The 14,075-nt window shown below is 38.1% G+C and overlaps 1 long non-coding RNA gene across 4 annotated transcripts in view; it reads left to right on the forward strand.

Moving 5' to 3' along the window:
• The window catches only part of LOC129475816 (uncharacterized), a 91,372-nt gene extending 79,289 nt beyond the window's left edge, over nucleotides 1–12,083 (forward strand). For 3 of the 4 annotated variants that reach the window (XR_010119584.1, XR_010119585.1, XR_010119586.1), the window contains 2 exons: nucleotides 8,916–9,051; nucleotides 9,415–9,929. This is a non-coding gene — a long non-coding RNA (uncharacterized lncRNA). Of the gene's footprint in view, nucleotides 1–8,465; nucleotides 8,664–8,915; nucleotides 9,052–9,414 lie in introns of all 4 variants that reach the window. The other variant, XR_010119587.1, reaches the window with a different exon arrangement.
• The last annotated feature ends 1,992 nt before the right edge of the window (nucleotides 12,084–14,075 follow it).

Raw genomic sequence — 14,075 nt, forward strand, 5'->3', positions numbered from 1 at the left:
AATTTTTTTTTTTTTTTTTGGAGACGGAGTCCCGCTGCGACACCCAGGCTGGAGTGCAATGGCATGATCTTGGCTCACTGCAACCTCCGCCTCCCAGGTTCAAGCGATTCTCCTGCCTCAGCCTCCCAAGTAGCTGGGATTACAGACGCTGTGCCTGGTATTTTTAGTAGAGATGGGGTTTCACCATATTGGTCAGGCTGGTCTCGAACTCCTGATCTCAAGTGATCTATCTGCCTCGGCCTCCCAAAGTGCTGGGATTACAGGCATGAGCCACCACACCTGGCCAGATTTCTAAAATGGCTATAATACTCCAATTTCCACATGCAGTGTACAAGGATACTCTTTATATCTCTTCTCACTGTACGTATTATAGCGTTGTTTTTTTGTGGTTTTTTTTGCCAGGTTTTAAGTACAAAATGATGTCTCATTGCTTCAGTCTCTGGAGCCAGACTGTCTGGATTTAAACTCTGGCTCTGCCACAAGCTGTGTACCTTGGACAAATTAACCTCTCAGCATCTCAGTTTCCTTATCTGTAAAACGGAGGTAATGATAATACCTGCCTCAACATTGTTGTAAGGGTTGAGTGAATTAACAGATATAAAGTGCTTAGGACAATGCCTGGCTCATTGTAGTGTTCATCATTATTTTTCCATCTAACGTCCTTTCTTTTGAAGTCTAGAGCTCATACTATATCACATCAATTCCTCCATTACCAGCACCGCAGCATCCTGTGTCCCCTGTTCTTTTACTACTCCCACCATTGCAAAGGCCACTCTCCTCTTAGCTTGGCAATTAGATGCAGTCATGCAGACAATGCCATTAGGAATGTAAGCCTTCTCTCCTCAGATAGGTCCTGAGCACTAATCAGAAACCAATCTGTGTCCTTGAGTCCATTTCCCCTCACCTCCCTAAAGCAGGTATTCTAAGCAGTCATCACATTTCCTGATCCCCTACCCCATTAGCCTTTTGGCAAACAACCTAGAATCCCTTACCTATAACCTGATAGGGATAGACTCAGCAGACTGATTTGTTCAACATGAATTTCAGTATGTAGAGTCTGAAAAGATAAAAAGCCCTTTTGCAGCCAGGGTTTGGGTTGGGATTTGGGTTCAGTCAATTAGAGGCACTTATACATTACAGTGCATGATACATGACCTCATAGAGAAAAACAAAATTATTTCAAATTGCTTTAAAATACAGTGTTTTGACTACACAAACCAAGTGGAAGATACCGTAAAGACAAAACACTCTAAAAAAAATCTTTTTTTTTTTTTTTTGAGACGAAGTTTCGCTCTGTGGCCCAGGCTGGAGTGCAGTAGCGTGATCTTGGCTCACCGCAAGCTCCGCCTCCCGGGTTCACGCCATTCTCCTGCTTCAGCCTCCCGAGTAGCTGGGACTACAGGCGCCCGCCACCACATCCGGCTAATTTTTTGTATTTTTAGTAGAGACGGGGTTTCACTGTGTTAGCTAGGATGGTCTCAATCTCCTGACCTCGTGATCCGCCCGCCTCGGCCTCCCAAAGTGCTGGGATTACAGGCGTGAGCCACCGCGCCCAATCTAAAAAAATCTTAACCTGCTATCAGTAGTCTTAGTAATACTAGTATTGCTATTTACGCACACGGCATAAGGCAAATTCATAAGTATGTTAATGTTGTCAGGGATCAGAGTTTTCCACAGAACATTAAAAAGTTGCCAGTATAAAATCAAATAAATTAAGCATAAACCCTTTAATCGCACATTTGAATTGGAAATATCAGTATGAATTCATGATTTAGTTTTTTTTTTCAAAAAAAATTGGCATTTCTTAGCTTTCTACACTGAAAAGCCTTAGGTAAAATAGTGACTCAGTATCTAGTGAGCACACTAGTATCAAAATGTTGGCAAATAAATATCATTTTCCACCTAAAGGAAACAGCTTTTTGGAGAAATAGTTGATACTAGTCAAAGATGGAAAATGTACAAAATAAGTGAAGAAGCTACTAGTGACTACTGGGGTTGTGTCACAAGGACATAGCCACCAACTTATAAGTGCTCCCGTTGGTTTAAGATGAGACAATTTAAGCATCAGAATAAATAATTATTGCAACTGATTGATAAACATTAATTTTTTTTTTTTCTGAGACGGAGTTTCACTCTTGTTGCCCAGGCTGGAGTGCAATGGCATGATCTTGGCTCACTGCAACCTCGGCCTTCCGAGTTCAAGTGATTCTCCTGCCTCAGTCTCCCAGGTAGCTGGGATTACAGGCTCGTGCCACCACACCCAGCTAATTTTTGTGTTTTTAGTAGAGATGGGGTTTCAACACGTTGGCCAGGCTGGTCTCACACTCCTGACCTGGTGATTTGCCCACCTCGGCCTCCCAAAGTGCTGGGATTACAGGCGTGAGCCACCACACCAGCCAATAAACATTAGTTCTTTTAACTTCACGAGTTCCTAATGATCCTTTAAAAATGAAATAAAAAGCCGGAAAGCTCATTGGTCATCACTGGAGGTTGCTAGAGCACCAATTTATTGTTCTGCAAATTGGTTTTTAAAAAAGAGCTGGAATCAAGCATTCTGCCTTTTTCTAGGTAACTAAATAGTTGATAAACAGCATTCTTCTTTTAGAAGAATTCCAGCTAACAGGTGGAATAAATGATACAATAAGAATATCGCCATTTATCGGGTTCTAATAAAGACTATCTGTGATGATCATCAATGACGGTTAAAACCATTAGGTAAAAGCTTAACAACAACTTTATAATAGATGAATCAGGCTGATACCACCTGATTCCACTAATCAATTTTAGCATCCCTACAAGTGAGTCAACGCACATGATATACCCCTTGATGTGATGGGATGGGAAGTACACAGTGTCGCCTATTCAATATTTTTGCCTACAAAAGAACCCTTAACCTAATAAAGCCTCTATATCTAACTATCCATTCTCAGGAAACACAGGGAATAGAGAATGAGTTAAATGACACCCTGCAGAAGCAAGGGACCAAATCCAAAATGTAAGAAATTCTATAGGACAAATGATCTAGTTTTTTCAATAAATCAGTGGTACCAGGTGGGGGTCTGGGTTATCTAACAAAGAAACTTAAGAGCTAAAATAATCAAATACAGTATATGAACCTTGCTCTGATCCTGATGCAAACAAACTAAGTGAAAATGATATATTTGTGAGAATTGGGGAACTTTGGATATGGCATGAGATGAGATTATATTAAAGAATTATTTTTTGGCCAGGTGTGGTGGCTCACGCCTGTAATCCTAGCATTTTGGGAGGCCAAGGCGGGCAGATCACGAGGTCAGGAGTTCAAGACAAGTCTGGCCAATATGGTGAAATCCTGTCTCTACTAAAAATACAAAAATTAGCCGGATGTGGTGGCACGTGCCTATAGACCCAGCTACTCGGGAGGCTGAGGCAGGAGAATCGCTTAAACCTGGGATGCAGAGGTTGCAGTGAGCCGAGATTGTGCCACTGCATTCCAGCCTGGGCGACAGAGCAAGACTTCATCTAAAAAAAAAAAAAAAAAAATTTATTTTTCATTTTTAACATATAATAGTGGCATGGTATTTATATTATCTTAATGTCTTTGTTATGTAGAAATGTTTACTGAAACATTTATGGATGAAATGATATGGCCTGGGTTTTGTTTTAAAATACTTCAACAACAAAATATTGAGGCAGTGGATGAATGAAACAAGACTGGCAAAATGTTAATTGTTGAAGCTGAGTGATGAGTACATGGAGCTCATAATATTAATCTCATTTCTACTGTTGCATATGTTTAAATTTTTCTATAATAAAAAGGTTTTAAAAGTAAAGATTCCTTAAAGACCAAGAAACTATCACAGATTGAAGGAGACTAAGCAGATGATGACTAAATCCTATGTGGTATCCTGGGTCAGATCTGGAAAGAAAAAAGGGGAAAACCCAAATAAAGTCTGTAGTTTAGTTACAAGTACTATATCAATGTTAATTTCTTGTTTTGAAAATGTACAATGGTTAAGTGAGATGTTAACATTAGAAGAACCTGGGTGAAGGGTATACAGGAATGATCTGTACTATCCTGGCATCTCTTCTGTAAATCTAAAGTTATTTAAAAATAAAATGTTAAACATAAATAAATAAATACTCTTTAATCCTGACACATAACATGTTAAAGTGAATTTTTACCTACCTTCAAAGAAAAATACTTCTGTCTCTATTATTGAGCTATAGGCTTTAAATAATTCTCAAAAGATGAGAACATTGGCATACTTGCACCACCTCCATGTTTTCCCCCCTCTAGAATCTCCAGAAATATATGATAATTTTTATTTATACAATTAAAGTATATAATGTTTATATTATATTCTCTTTCTGTAGTTGCTTTAGCTTTTAACGGGCCCATTGATCACTGTCATCATTTTTACTATTACATCTGTTTGTAGAAATTTATCGGACAATTGTATCTCCAAGAAGAAAGGCTCTCGGGAAGTATAAAGGCATCTGTTTGTGACATTATACTTGGATGACAGTCTGGCTTGGCACACATATTCTTTCCCTGAAGATTTGGTAGGCATTGCGCCTCCATCTTCTGATGTTGGATGCTATTATGGTGAGGTTGGAAGCCAGACAATTTTTTCCCAGTCACAAATGATGTGGTTTATTTGCAAGGATTCCCATAGGATTCTTTCCTAATCTCCAAAGTCCAGTAACTCCATCAGTATATGAACTGAACTTACTTGTTCTGTGGCAATTTTACCTGGGATAAGTTTGTTTTTTCAAGCTATAAATTCAAGTCTTATTACTAGAAGCACTTTTGAATGATATATTTGAACATTTTTGTTGATGTTGTGGTTCCATTTAATCTATTCTCTTATTCAGAAACACCAATCATGCATATGGTGGATAACCTTTGTTCTCTATATATGTCACTTTCTTTACAATCCTTTTAAACTTTTAAAACTATTTATTATATCTTCATTCATTTTGCTCACTTTTTCCAAGCCTTCCTTCCATGCCCATAGCTGTTTTTTGAACAGTATCTGTTTTCCTTTTTGCTGCTCCTACTATGGGCTTCATTTCTCTTTTATTTCTGTTTTCTCTATTTCTTTCTTGAGCACTGTCAGCTCGCTTTTTAATCTCCTTTATCTTATTTCTTTCTTGAGGTATTGTATCTCTGCCTAAGCCCACGATTGATTCACAGATTTTCTTGTTGTTACTTTTTTTTTGGGTGTCTTTGGTCAGGATTTTTATTTTTTTTCCATGGCAAACTATTTCTGGTGTGTGCTTTTTGGTCCTGTCTTGGCCATGCCCATTTATACTTGAGGATATTTTTGTATAGTTCCTATATTGCCTTCTTTTTATTATTACTAATATTTCAATGATGATTGATTTTGCTAGACCAGCTCTGTGGAAAGCAGAAGGGACAGTGCTGAGTTCTGAACAACAAAACATTTCCTTAGTTCAGAGTTCCTTGGAGCCTCTCAAGGTACAAGATAGTGTGTGAGAGTTATTGGTTTAGTCTTTTCTTCTCCCCAACCAATAATGGTAGACAGGTGCCAGTCTGGTCATCAATCTCAGTGTCCTTCCCACCCTACCACAGCAACAGACTGCTTCATGCAAAGATGGCTTATCATCAATTCCTGGCCTGGCCCCACTTCAGCTACCACTTCTGCAGCCAGCCTATGTACCTGTATCACGCTGGGGCAAGTCAGGTGTTAGTGATTTTGTCCACAATTGTGTGCCACATACACTAGGGAACTCTACCCTACTACATGTGCCTGGCATCAGAAGAGCCAGGGACTCTTTCCTGACCCCCATTTTTCCTCACTGCACAAAGCAGCTCTTCCATACTCATTGTAATTTCAGGTGATAGCTGCCTCTTACTCTCCTACTCTCACTGAAAGTGTGGTTTCTGTTCCTGTTTCTTTCTTTCCTTTTTTTTTTTTTTTGAGACAGGGTCTCACTCTGTTGCCCAGGCTGGAGTGCAGTGGTACGATCTTGGCTCACTGCCACCTCCGCCTCCCGGCTTCAAGTGATTCTCGCCTCAGCCTCCCAAGTAGCTGGGACTACAGGCACGTGCCACCAAGCCCTGGTAATTTTTGTATTTCACCATGTTGGCCAGGCTGGTCTCGAACTCCTGACTTCAGGTGATCCTCCCGCCTCGGCCTCTCAAAGTGCTGGAATTACAGGCATGAGCTACTGCACCCAGACTCTATTCCTGTTTCTCATTCTCCTTGTTGTATCTGGTTGTTTACAGAGAGGAGAGCACAAAGATAATAATTAGGAATATATTCTCTGGAGTAAGACAGGCCTGTGTTTGAATCCAGGCTCTGCTATTCATTAGCTATGTAATCTTAGACAAGTTATGAAACCACTTTAGTTCTCAGTAATGGGATAATAATACTTACCCCAAAATGTTGCCAAGAGGATTAAAGGATATAAATTTCAGTTCTAGGTTCTGTACCAGTCACATAACAAGATTTCACTGAATGTTAGCTTTTTAAAAATTATTATTAGTACAATAACTATTAAAGAAACTAAATTTGTAACTAAATATCTTTTAGAAAAGAAAGCTCCAGGTCCAGATAGTCCAAAATTCTACCAAACATTTAAAGAATAAATAATGCTAATTCTGCAAATCTCTTCCAGAAAGTAGAAGAGAATACTTCCCAACTTATTTTATTAAGGCATTATTACCATGATGCCAACACCAGATATAGACATTACAAGAAAAGAAAATGACATATTAAGATCCCTTTTGACCATAGATACAAACATTAGTAAATCAAACCAGCAATATATAAAGAGAATAATATCCTGTAACCAAGTGGGATTTAATCCTATGACTGAAAGTCTCACTCAATATGCAAAAATCAATGCAATCCATCATATCAACAAGCTAATGAAGAAGAACCATATGATCAAATCAAATGATGCAGAAACAGCATTTGTCAAAAGTTAACATCCATTCATGAAAAAACAAAAAACTCTCAGCAAACTAAGAAGAGAAAGAAACTTTCTCAACCTAATGAAAGGCATCTATTTAAAAATCTGCCGGGCGTGGTGGCTCACGCTTGTAATCCCAGCACTTTGGGAGGCCGAGGCGGGCGGATCACAAGGTCAGGAGATCGAGACCACAGTGAAACCCCATCTCTACTAAAAATACAAAAAAATTAGCTGGGCGTGGTGGCGGGCGCCTGTAGTCCCAGCTACTCGGGAGGCTGAGGCGGGAGAATGGCGTGAACCCGGGAGGCGGAGCTTGCAGTGAGCCGAGATTGCACCACTGCACTCCAGCCTGGGCCACAGAGCGAGACTCCGTCACAAAAAAAAAACAAAAAAAAAACAAACAAACAAACAAAAAAAATAAAATAAAAATCTACAGCAAACATCATTGTTAATACTGAAAGATGGAATACTTTACTTCTAAGATTGGGAAGAAGGCAAGGAAATACACTCTCACTACTCCTATTCAATTTCATACTGGAAGTCCTAGCCAGTGCAATAAGGCAAGAAAAATAAATAAAATGTGTACATATTGAAAAGGAAGAAATAAAACTGTCCTTATTCACAGGTAAGATAATCGTCTATAAAGAAAAGTCAAAGAAATCCACACACACAAAATTCTAGAACTTATAAGGAAGTTCAGCAAGGTTGCAGGATATAAGGTCAACACACAATATTTCTGTACACTAATAATTTGGCAACCAAGTTTCTGTATAATAACAATTTGGAAACAAAATTTTTAAATGCAATTTACATAGCTCCAAAAAATCTAGGCATAAATCTAACATAAATCTAAAAGTTTAATGACATTGATCTTAGCAATGATTTCTTGGATATGACACCAAAAGCACAGGCAGAAAAACTAAAAATAGACAAGTTAGGGCTATATCAGGGCTAATAAGACAAGTTAGGGCTAAAAAGCTTCTGCACAAAAAAGGAAATAATCAACAGAGTGAAAAGGCAACCTATGGAATGGGAGAAATATTTTCAAACCATATATCTGATAAGAGGTTTGTCCAAAATGTTAACATGGCATTTGAGGTTGGGGCATGGAAAAATACTGAGGCACTGTGTGTATGTTGTTTGTGCATGGGAATGTAACTCCTTGACCCTGAAAACAGGACAGGGAGTGGAGTGTGTGATAAGGAATGCTGAAAACAGCCTCCTGAGAATGCGGTTTGAGTGCTTTTACAAGGCCATAGGTGTCTAATGACCCGCCGTCAAAAGGCCATCTAGTGGATGTTTGTAGTTTAACAAGCCCTTTCAATAAATACTTGGCGGACGGATTCTGGGGTGACACTCTTTCTCAGAAGAGTGGTCCCCCGCCCCGCTCAGCTAGAATTGTCTGAGAACTCATTCTTGGTGTTCACTGCAAGCTATAAGCTCTGCAGAAATAACCTAAATGTCCATCAACACATGAATGGATAAAGAAAATGTGGTACAGTATATATGCCATTGATGGAATATTATTCATCCCTAAAAAGGAAGGAAATCCTGTCACATGCCACACCATGGATGAACCTGGAAGACATTATGCTAAATGGAATAATCCATTCACAAGAAGGACAAATACTGCATGATTCCATCTATATGAAGCATCTAAAGAAGTCAAACTCATTGAAACAGAAAGTAGAATGGTAGCTGCCAAGGACTGGGGGTAGCCGTGGGAGAGTTGCCATTCAGTAAGTATAAAGTTTCACTCATGCAAGATTAAAAAGTCCTAGAGATCTACTGTATAGCATTGTGCTTATAGTTAACAATACTGTATTGCACACTTAAAAATTGTTAAGAGAGTAGATCTTGGATTATGTGGCTTTTTGTTTTTTTTAACTACAATTTTTTTTAAAGCTGAGGCTAAGCCTGAAGCCATTAACAGCTAAAGGCTATTAGCTAACTTAACTCCTGGCAGTTGAATGGTAAATTCTTTCTTAAAGATCACAGCAGAACACCTCCATGGCTACTGAACCTTGTGCTGCTCAACATTTTCCATAGCAGTGAGTGAGATGAAGGCACAGAATGATAGACTCTGACGTATCTGTAGCGGACTCACCATATGAAGATAGTCTTTTGGTATGGTTTGGATGTTTTGTCCCCTCCAAATCTCATGTTGAAATGTGACCTCCAATGTTGGAGGTGGGCCTGGTTGGGGGTGTTTGGGGCATGGGAGTGGATCCCTCATGAATGTCTTGGTGCAGTCCCCACAATAATGAGTGGGTTCTCACTCTATTAGTTCACATGAGATCTGGTTGTTTAAAAGAGCCTGAGACCTTGTCCCTTTCTCTCTCTCTCTCTTGCCATGTGACACACTGGATCCCCTTTGCCTTCTGCCATGATTGTAAGCTTCCTGAGGCCCTCACCAGAAGCAGATGCTGGCACTATGCTTCATGTATAGCCTGCAGAACCATGAGCCAAATAAACCTCTTTTCTTTTCAGGTTACCCTGTCTCAGGTATTCCTTTATAGCAACACAAGCAGACCAACACATCCTATTATAGACAACTAAATCAAGTTTGAAAGCTTTCTTGATGGCTGGGACAGAGCTGGACTGAATTCAACAAGATGAAATCCCATGAAGGTTAATGAAAGATCTTCCATTTAGGTTTGTGATAACCAATTATATATGTACTAATGGTGAAATTTTTTTCCATCTATATGCCAGGATCTGAAAGTTTTATTTGACTACAAGACTAAAAATGATGCAAGAATGTGTGCTATGGCTACTTAAAGAGCAAACGAAGACTGGTCACATTAATAAAAGTATTGTGTCTAGAACCAGGGAAATGATATTCTATCTGAAGCAGGATGTTCCCTTCTGGGCATCACTATTTAAGAAGGACACTGACAATTTAGATACCATTCAGAAAAGGGTAACCAGGTTCTTGGAAGGTCAACAACAGATGAAGAAATAGGGTCCACTTGTTATGTTATCATAGCACCCTATAGTTTTCCTGTGAGGAATTTATATAACATTGTAAAATAAATAATGTTTTAGTTGTACAAATGTTTTCAAATTTCTTTAACTTTTTATTTTGAGATTATTATAGATTTACAGGAAGTTGCAAGGATGGCACAGAGAGGTCCCATGAGCCCTTTGCCTAGTTTATCCTAATGATACATCTTATATATTTATAGCAAAATATCCAAACCAGAAAGGAAATTGACATTGGCACAATGTTTGTGTATAGTTCTGTGCCATTTTGTCACAAGTGTAGATTTGTGTAACCACCACCACCGGTTTTATTGATCTTTTTAAAGAACCAACTCTTTGTTTCAATGATTTTCTCTGTTTTTCTTGTCGATTTTCAGCTTCATTGATTTCTGCTCTTGTCTTTATTCTCTCCTTCCTTCTGCTTGCTTTGGGTTTATTTTGCTCTTATTTTTCTAGGTTCTTGAAGTTGGAGCTTAAATTATTTATTTGAGACTTTTCTTCTTTTCTAATGTAAGCATTTAGTGCTTTAAATTTCCCCCTCAGCACTGCTGTGTACCACAGATTTTTATAGAATCCTTTTTCATTTTCACTCAGTTCAGTGTATTTTTTAATTTCACCTGTGACTTCCCCTTTGACACATGGGTTATTTGGAAGCATTTTGTTTAATTTCCTAGTGTTTGGAGATTTTCCTGTTATCTTTCTACTATTAATTTCTAGTTAGTTTACATTGTGGTCAGAGAACACACTGTATGATTTCAATTCTTTTACATCTGTTAAGGTTTGTTTTATGGCCCAGGCTATGACCAATCTTGGTATACATTCCATGGGCACTTGAAAAGTATGTGTATTCTGTTTGTTGGATGGAATGTTCTATAAACATTGATTCCATCCTGTTGGTTGATGTTGGTGTTTTGTTCTTCTGTATCTTTGCTGATTTTCTGTCTAGCTGTTTACTAAATGTTGAGAGAAGTGTTCAACATTTAATTATAGTTGTCTCCAGCTATAATTGTGGATTTGTTTATTTTTCCTTTCAGTTCTGTCAGTTTTTGATTCGCATGTTTAGCTGCTCTGTTTATTTGGTGCATATACACATAAGAATCTATGTCTTCTTGGTGTATTGAGACTATTATCGTTTGTAATGTCAGTCTACGTCCCTGGCAATTTTCTTTTCTCTGCAGTCTACTTTATCTGATATTAATGTAGTCATTTTTGCTTTCTTTTGATTAATGTTTGAATTATATAGCTTTCCTGTGTTTTATTTTCAATCTACCTATCTCATTATATTTGAATAGTGTTTCTTGTAGATAATATATAGTTGGACCATTTTATTAATCCCCTCTGCCAGTCTCTGTCTTGGAGTTGGTGTATTTAGGCCATTTTAATTTAATATAATTATTGATATGTAGAAGTTTGTCTGCATTTTATTTTTTGTTTTCTGTTTATCCTTTGCTTTCCATTCTGTTTTCTTTTTCCTGCCTTCCTATGGTTTACTTGAATATTTTTTAGAATTCCATTTTGATTTATCTGTAGTATTATTAGGTTTATCTCCTTATATAGTTTTCTTATTGGTTCTTCTAGGTAATGCATTATATATATATTATGTACATAATGTATATACAGTCATGTGCCACATAACAACATTTTAGTCAATGATGGACTGCATATACAATGGCAGCCCCATAAGATTGTAATGGACCTGAAAAATTCCTATCACCTAGTGGCATTGTAGCTGTCCTAATGTCGTAGCACAATGCACGTGTTTGTGGTGATGCTGGTATAAACAAACCTACTGCTCTGCCAGTCATGCGAAGGTATAGCACATATAGGCCGGGCGCGGTGGCTCATGCTTGTAATCCCAGCACTTTGGGAGGCCGAGGCGGGCGGATCACGAGGTCAGGAGATCGAGACCACGGTGAAACCCCGTCTCTACTAAAAATACAAAAAATTAGCCAGGCGTGGTGGCGGGCGCCTGTAGTCCCAGCTACTCGGGAGGCTGAGGCAGGAGAATGGCGTGAACCCGGGAGGTGGAGCTTGCAGTGAGCCGAGATTGCGCCACTGCACTCCAGCCTGGGCGACAGAGCGAGACTCTGTCTCAAAAAAAAAAGAAAGTATAGCACATACCATTGTGTGTAGTATATAATACTCAATAATGATAATAAATAACTATGTTACTGGTTCATGTATTTACTTTCTTTTTCATTGTATCAAAGTGTACTCCTTTTACTTACATAAAAAAAAAGTTAACTGTACAACATCCTCAGGCAGGTCCTTCAGGAGGTATCCCAGAAGAAGGCATTGTTATCATAGGAGATGACAGCGCCATACATGTTATTGACCTTGAAGACCTTCCAGTGGGACAAGATGTGGAAGTGGAAGACAGTGATATTGATGATTCTGACCCTTGTAGGCCTAGGCTAATGTGTGTGCTTGCATCTTGGTTTTTAACAAAAAAGTTTAAAAAAAAAAGAAAATTTTTAAAAATAGAAAAAGCTTATAGAATAAGAACAGAAAGAAAATATTTTGTACAGCTGTATAAAGTGTTTGTGTTTTAAGCTAAGTATTATTACAAAAGAGCCAAAAAGTCCAGGTGTGGTGGCTCACGCCTGTAATCTCAACACTTTGGGAGGCTGAAGCGGGCAGATCACTTGAGGTCAGGGGTTCGAGACCAGGCTGGTCAACATGGCAAAACCCCATCTCTACTAAAAATATGAAAATTAGCCAAGGTCACGCCATTGCGCTCTAGCCTGGGCAACAGAGGAAGACTCTGTCTCAAAAAAAAAAGGGTTAAAAGTTTAAAAGTTTATAAAGTAAAAAATTTATAGTAAGCTAAGTTTAATTGATTATTAAAGAAAGAAAGATATTTTTTATAAATTAGGTGTAGCCTAAGTGTGCAGCATGTATAAAGTCTACAGTAGTATACAGTAATGTCCTAGGCCCTCACATTCACTCACCACTTGCTCACTGACTCAGTTGAAGCAACTTCTAGTACTATAAGCTCCATTCATGATAAGTACTCTATACACGTGTAGCTTTTTTTATGTTTTATACCATATTTTTACTGTACCTTTTCTATGTTTAGATAAACACATACTTACCATTGGTTACCATTGCCTACAGTATTCAGTACAGTCACATGCTGCACAGGTTTATAGCCTAGGAGCAATAAGCTATACCATGTAGCCTAGGTGTGTAGTAGGCTATGCCATCGAGATTTGTGTAACTACACTCTACAGTGTTGACACAATGACAAAATCACCTAACAATGCATTTCTCAGAATGTATCCACATCGTTAAGGAATGCATGACCATACATAACTTATCCCAGTCTATTGATGTCATCGTTCCACTAGTTTGAGTGTAGAAACTTTATCTCCCCTTACATCCCTTTACCCTCCCCAATTTATAATTGTCTTAACTATCTCCTCTACATACATTTAGAATCATATAAGACAGTATTATAATTTTTGCTTCAACCATCAAAGATAATTTATAAAACTCAAGAGAAGGAAAATCTATTGTATTTATCTATATTTTTGCTTTTTTCTTTGTTCTTTCTTGCTTCCTGATATCCCAAGATTCCTTCTTTTATCACAAGAGTTCCTTTGTGTTAGAGAACTTCCTTTACCCAATCTATAGGATTGGTTTACTGGTGATAAATTCTCTTAGTTTTCCTTCATCTGTGAATGTTTTCTTTTTTGTCTTCATTCTTGAAGTATATTTTCATTGCTTATAGAATTCAGGGTTGAGAGTTCTTTTCCCTCAGCACTTGAAAATGGTATGTCACTTCTTTCTGGCCTCCATGGTTTCTGATGAAAAATTCAGTCATTTAAATTGTTTTTCCCCTACAGATAATATATCATTTCTTTCTAACTGTTTTCAAGAATTTTTCTTTGTCTCTAGTTCTCAGAAGTTTGACTATAGTGTGTATTTCTTTTGATTTATCCTGTTTGAGATTCACTCAGCTTTTGAATCTGTATATTTATGTCTTTTGCCAAATTTGGGAAGTTTTTAGCCTCATATTCTTCCTCTCTCCTTTTGGGAACCTGATGACAAGATATTTTGTTATAGTCCTATGTATACCTGAGGCTCTGTTCTTTTATTGTTCATCCCATTTTCTCTCTGTTGTTCAGATTTTGTAATTTCTATTTTATATTTTCAAGGTCATC

Source organism: Symphalangus syndactylus, chromosome X, assembly GCF_028878055.3.
Source record: "Symphalangus syndactylus isolate Jambi chromosome X, NHGRI_mSymSyn1-v2.1_pri, whole genome shotgun sequence".
NCBI lineage: Eukaryota > Metazoa > Chordata > Mammalia > Primates > Hylobatidae > Symphalangus > Symphalangus syndactylus.